Source organism: Homalodisca vitripennis, unplaced genomic scaffold (genome assembly GCF_021130785.1).
Source record: "Homalodisca vitripennis isolate AUS2020 unplaced genomic scaffold, UT_GWSS_2.1 ScUCBcl_4514;HRSCAF=10726, whole genome shotgun sequence".
NCBI lineage: Eukaryota > Metazoa > Arthropoda > Insecta > Hemiptera > Cicadellidae > Homalodisca > Homalodisca vitripennis.
This window is the reverse complement of record NW_025780623.1, coordinates 33,390-39,412: the sequence shown is the minus strand read 5'-3', so window position 1 is coordinate 39,412 and position 6,023 is coordinate 33,390. Positions and strand designations below refer to the sequence as shown.

General features: G+C 35.8%; 1 pseudogene; it reads left to right on the top strand.

Annotated features, from left to right (window-relative positions):
- Positions 1 to 248: 248 nt before the first annotated feature.
- The window catches only part of LOC124372971, a 31,132-nt pseudogene continuing 25,357 nt past the window's right edge, over positions 249 to 6,023 (top strand).

The window sequence follows — 6,023 nt, the reverse complement described above, 5'->3', positions numbered from 1 at the left end:
TTCATGAAATTACACAAACAGTCCAAATTCAGTACAAATTAATTATTAACTTCCTATTGAGATAACCAATAACTACCTAAATATAGATAGGCTATTTGTAAAGAATAAGTACGTATTTGCATTTTCATGTTCTACGCAATAACCTACCTACCTAGGTTGTATTTATAATCTACCTAATCTAATCTGTGTTCTTTATTCCAGTAATTATGGTGCACACAATAACCTTGAGCAATATATGGAGGACATCCATGAAGAAAACCGCAGAGGATAACCATGACATCATAGAGGACAATCATGATGAAATCACAGACAACAACCATGATGAAACCACAAAGGATAATTACTATGACCAACTGGCTGAGGACAACCATGATCAACTCGCTGAGGACAGTCATGACCAACTCGCTGAGGACAACCATGATAGGCAACTTTTTAGTGATGAAGGGAACATTTTTATAGTCATAACAGCAAATCAAAACTGTGACGAAGTGCAAGAAGACTTTTTAAATGTACTAGATGGAACTGTAGTTACAATTATTGAAGAAGATACACAAAGCATTAATGAAGGTGATTTTGTCACAGAACTTTCTTCTAATGAATCAGTACAAACTTTGGTATTTACTCCGGACAAGTCTCCTCACCCTACTCCTGAGGACGAACAAATTCAACAGACAATCACTGAAGGCACTCCAGATGATATTGACAGCTTGCCTGTCCAGAAGAAGCCTAGGAAAAGATTACAAACTCCAGATAACTGGAAAATAAACCAAAGGAAAAGAAAACACCAGGCAGGGGAAGAATATATCAATCAAAAAGGTAAAACTAATTCATAAGAAAGAAATTAAAACAAAAAAAGACTGCCTAAACAATTGCAAATTCTTTTGCAATAAGAAGATTACTTGCGATGAAAGACAGGCAGTATTTAAGGCTTTTTATACTTTAAAGACGCAAAATGAGAAGTACATGTTCTTAAAAAATCTTACTGAAAGATCGCTAACAGCCAGAAAACAAAATAAAGGTGTTGAAAACTCTGTATCAAGACGTCAGTTTTCTTTTCGATACTATTTTAATATTAACAATGAAAGAATCCAGGTTTGTAAAACCTTCTTTTTAAGCACTTTAAGCATTTCTCAGAAACCAATTTATAATGTCCATCTTAAGAAAGACCCTGAGACTGACCTACCAAAAAATGACCAAAGAGGACATAACAAAAAGTACTGTGATTCCTGCTTACGCTAAAAATGATGTCAGGATACATATAAAATCCTTCCCAGTTGTGGAATCACATTACTGCAGAAAGAATTCCTCTAAAACAGTATTTAGACAGTTTCATTAAATATTTCTAAGATGTATTCTCTTTTTGTTGAAAAACATCCTGATACTATTATTAAAGAGAGTATGTATAGGAGAATATTCTTAACAGAATTTAACATGGATTTCCATTTTCCAAAAAGTGATCGCTGTGGACACGTGTGAAGAGCACAAGGTGAGTCTTAAAGAGAAGTTTGCCTGCAGATTCAGAAAAATACCAACTTCATGTAGCAGAGAAAAATGCTATGCGAGAAGCAAGACATAAAGATCGTGAAAACTCTGATGCTACTGTATTAAGTTTTGACTTACAAAATGTAATTACTTGCCCAAGAGCTGAAGATTAGCAGTTTTTTTTTACTTTAGTAAATTAAATGTTTACAACTTAACTGCCCATTTGAAAACAAAAAAATGGTAAGAAAGTTTTACTGTGCTCTGTGGACAGAGGTAACAGGTGGTCGTACAGGCAATGATATTGCCAGCGCTGTATATAAAATTGTGAAGAAAGTTTTGCTAGATTTTCCAGAAACCGACAACTTGATAACTTGGAGTGACTCATGTGTTCCTCAAAACAGAAATCAAATGATGACGGGGGCTATGATGCTGATTCTTAAAAACAATCCTCAACTCACATCGATTACAATGAATTATTCAACACCTGGTCATGGAGCTGTCCAAGAAGTAGACAACATTCACAGCCACATTGAAAAAGCGTTTAGTGGTACTGAGTTTTTTTCTCGCCTGTAAGTCTGATGAGAATTTTGAAAATTGTTAACCGGAAAAAATCCTTATGTTTGTTTTGCAGATGACAGAAAATGACTTTTTGGACTTTGCAGCATCCAGTAAAGAGCTCAATATGAAACTGATACCCTTTACACTTATAAGTTCACTAAAACTATCCCAAGTCTTTGGATTGGTTGAGTATAATGAATTACATGGGCAAGAAATGAAGCATGTCAACATTAAACCAACTATGAGAACATCAAAAAGAAGAAAGACTTCAGAAAGATTAACAGAATATATAAGCTATGAAGAACCTGGAACAGTACAAGGCATTATAAAGCTGAAGCCAGAAAAGAAGAGGGATTTAAAAAGAATGGAAAGATTTATGCCTATAGTAGATAGGGAGTATTATCAAGTAATTCTTAATGCTCACTAAACATTGTGTTGAAAACTCTCTTAGAAATATCATATTTTTATTTACTGTTTTCACAATCCAGGTGTGATAGACATAGCACTTAAGTTAATTAGTGCAGTTTTGTAAATTTTTTATACCGACATTGTTAATAATAAAATTAACTATACTAATTGTAGTTTTTGTTTATTTTGTTTACCTATTCAAATATGATGCTCTGGTGTTTATAAGATTAGAAATTAATCTTATGACTGAAAGGTGGAAAAAATAATATTGTGATTTCATTTAATTTAATAGAGTTCTAAGTGGTACATTGAACTGTCTTACATTAAATGATTGCTTATATTTTAGATTAATATAGTTCTAACTAGTAAATAGAACTTTTTTAAATAAGCACATAAAAAAAAAGTTAAATAAAATAGTTCTAACTACCTCTTGGAACCTTTTTATGTTATATTATTAAAAATATTAAAAATAATAAGGTTCTAACTGAAAACAAAAGTTTAATTTTTTAAAAGAACTTTAATCATTTACCACTAACTAATTGAATAATTCAAACTTTTAGATGATATAGCATTTAAAAAAATCTACAAGCAAGTTATTTGAGCCTGAAACAATTTCAAACCGATATGTCAAATCTTTGATGCTCCCTCCTGAAAATTTTAGGATTGTGCACTTAGTACCCTTTTATTCTAAACCCACGATTTGTTTAGAAGGAGAACCTTGCAGTTTTATATGTCTTCGAACAGAAGATTTATGAAAGAATACCAATTTCAATGTAATGAGTTAGTCTTACTTTTACTATACAGTCTGCTCCAATTTACTAATCTTGTTGTTTTAGATCAAATGTTGAAAATGTTGGATAATCTTCAGCTACCAGACAGCAGTGCTCTCAAGGTGGAGGCTCAGAACTGGCTGTTACATTCCTTACTGCGTGGGGACATACACCGCCTCCTGGATCCTATACTGACTATGCTGTTGGAAACCTGCCACAGCACGTGTGAGCGTGCTGCATGTGCGCATCCAGCAACATGATGAGAACAACTTCACGGACCCAGCAAATGACGACAAGTCCCCACGAATATACGCTATCAGCTCTGTCGATGGTAATGTCATCTACCATGTGGCAGAAAAAGTGTGCACGTAGTGAAACCAAACCCGGTAAAGCTAAACGTGTGTTTGCAGTGCAGACAACTTTAGCTGGACAGGACTCTAGTAAACTAAATGCAAAATATGTGACTGAAAAAAAAGGCGACAATTTTATCCGACGACATCGGCGACCCTTATCAGGCGCATTCAAAAAATTTAAATTTACTCCAAAACATTTTCAGTTTTTGTAAATCCATTCTCAAGGGACAGCCTTCATAAAGAAGCGATCAACACAGACTTTGATGACTACTATGAGGATAGGAAAGAAAACAACGGAGAGTTGATCGGGAAGGCAATTAGGTTTAATGGATTGGACTTAGATAAGAATAAAAGTAAATCCACCGAAGGTTCTAATAGATTAGGTGCGAGTGAGGAGAAACGTAAGAGTAAAATGTTTAAAGTACAGAGAAACAATTCTTTTACATCATTAGAACACGAAATTTCCAGAACTGAAATTAACCAGACAAAATCCTCTGTCGATCTTTTACAGTTGGCATCGCTCTCGGACACAATTTTTACAAAAGTGAGTGATGGAGAAAGTTTTGAGAAGACTCGAAGTGGGAGAGGGTCTATCTCCAGTGATGGATTGGTAACAGCCGCCAGTGCGGATACTAACGGGGAGATGGTGCGTAGTTGGTCATACCCTGGGAAGGATTCGGACTCCTGTGAGCCTGACGAGTCAACCTGTGCAGAGGAATACTTTAAGTCTCCCAGCGCCCCTGAGACCTGGAGAGACTCTGAGGGCTGGACTGTAGTGGAGGATGTTATGAGTGATCTGCTGGACAGGGTTGCTGCTCTGTCTGGGGACTTTGAGGTGAGAGTATGGTTCAGATTACAGGTAGATTATGTGTTCAGATTTGCTTTATAAAAAAAAGTTATCTTATTTGTAACTCTTGATTTACATGACAAATATCATGTTTTAAATTTTGGGTTAACAATTATTTAAATAGGAAAGTAGGAATTATATTTGGTATATAAGCTTACCTGGAAAATGTAATAAAAATACTCAATGTAAAGTCAAGAAAAGCTATGAAACTATATTTTGATTAGTCTAATTTAAGCATAGCAAGTTTAAATTAAACATATTCAGGCTCGGTAATGCTATGTGCTTTATCTCAAGAGCTTCTCATTCACAAGCATTTGTTTCACCATTCCTTAATGACATATTTAAGTTTTTATTGTAAAAGCATAAGCTATATATTCTACTTCTAAATTATGAAATGTGCTTGTGAGAATTTTCACCTGTGGCTTGGGAGCAGGACAATTAGTGTTTTCAAATAAACCCAGACTAGAGTCTTATGTATTCAACTCCACACTTTCCTAGGGTTCATATCAGGATGTTTCTTTCCCTCAGCAGAATCAACAATGTCACTGTTTGTTTGATTTTTGTTCATGAGAGGGTCTTTGAGACAAAAAGTGTTGATACTTTTGCAAACCTTGGTTTGACTTCTAAGGACCTCAACTACTCTATGAAATTCTGTTTTCTCAGATTGTGAGTCTTATCATGGAACATTGGTATCTGAGGATATATCTTTACAGAGATGGCATTTTTAGTGATTATCCGTACTGTAGTGTATTTAATGCGCAGAAGTAAACTGCTGAACGCCTGTTGTTTGACTGCCCTGCAATAGTAAGGGAGTGCTAGACCATCTTTGGCATTCTTTAAGGGTGGAGAATTTTTCCAAGAAAAAATTAATCATCCAGATCTGGGGTAGTGTATAAGCATACAGAGTGTGGGCGGGAAGGCAGCAGGACTGTCACGTTAAGCCATCTAGCCTATCAACATTTCAATTCTCAGAAAAAAAGGGGGAGGAAAATAGTATCTGTAAAGCAGGGACTTCCCAAAATCCATTAGTTTTTTGTTACTGTTGAACAGTATAAACCCTTGCTATATTTTTATAAAAAGTTGTGAATAAAGCCTCATGTGAGAGTATAGGTTGCATGGGACTTGGGCCATAAATATATATTTATTTTATAAGTTATTTATATTTATACATGTTATAGTTTCTCCATGTATAATGGTTTTGGTATGGAATTTGGGCCCACAAGGTTTTCTTTACTTCCAATGTAAAACTTATGGGAGAACATGGGAACCTACTTTTTTTGGTGATTCTTCTTTTTCAAGATTTGAAACAAGAGTGACACCTTGATTTGCAGGTGGTGAAAGAGTCATCAAGCTCGGAGCCTAGTCTGCGCAGTAACTCTACATCTACTCCTAGTGCGCCTAGACGCCACCTGCAGTACCGTGCATCCCTCACATCCGGTAACGTGGACCACTTACACTCCCACCTGCTACTATACTGTGGCGTGTATGACAGCCAACGGGCACTATACGCACTGCAGACTGTACGCAATATGCTGGCCACCAACGCACGGGCCTTTCTCTGCTCCTCCTCCACTACTGGCCTTGTCTCAAGGTGAGTCATCACAT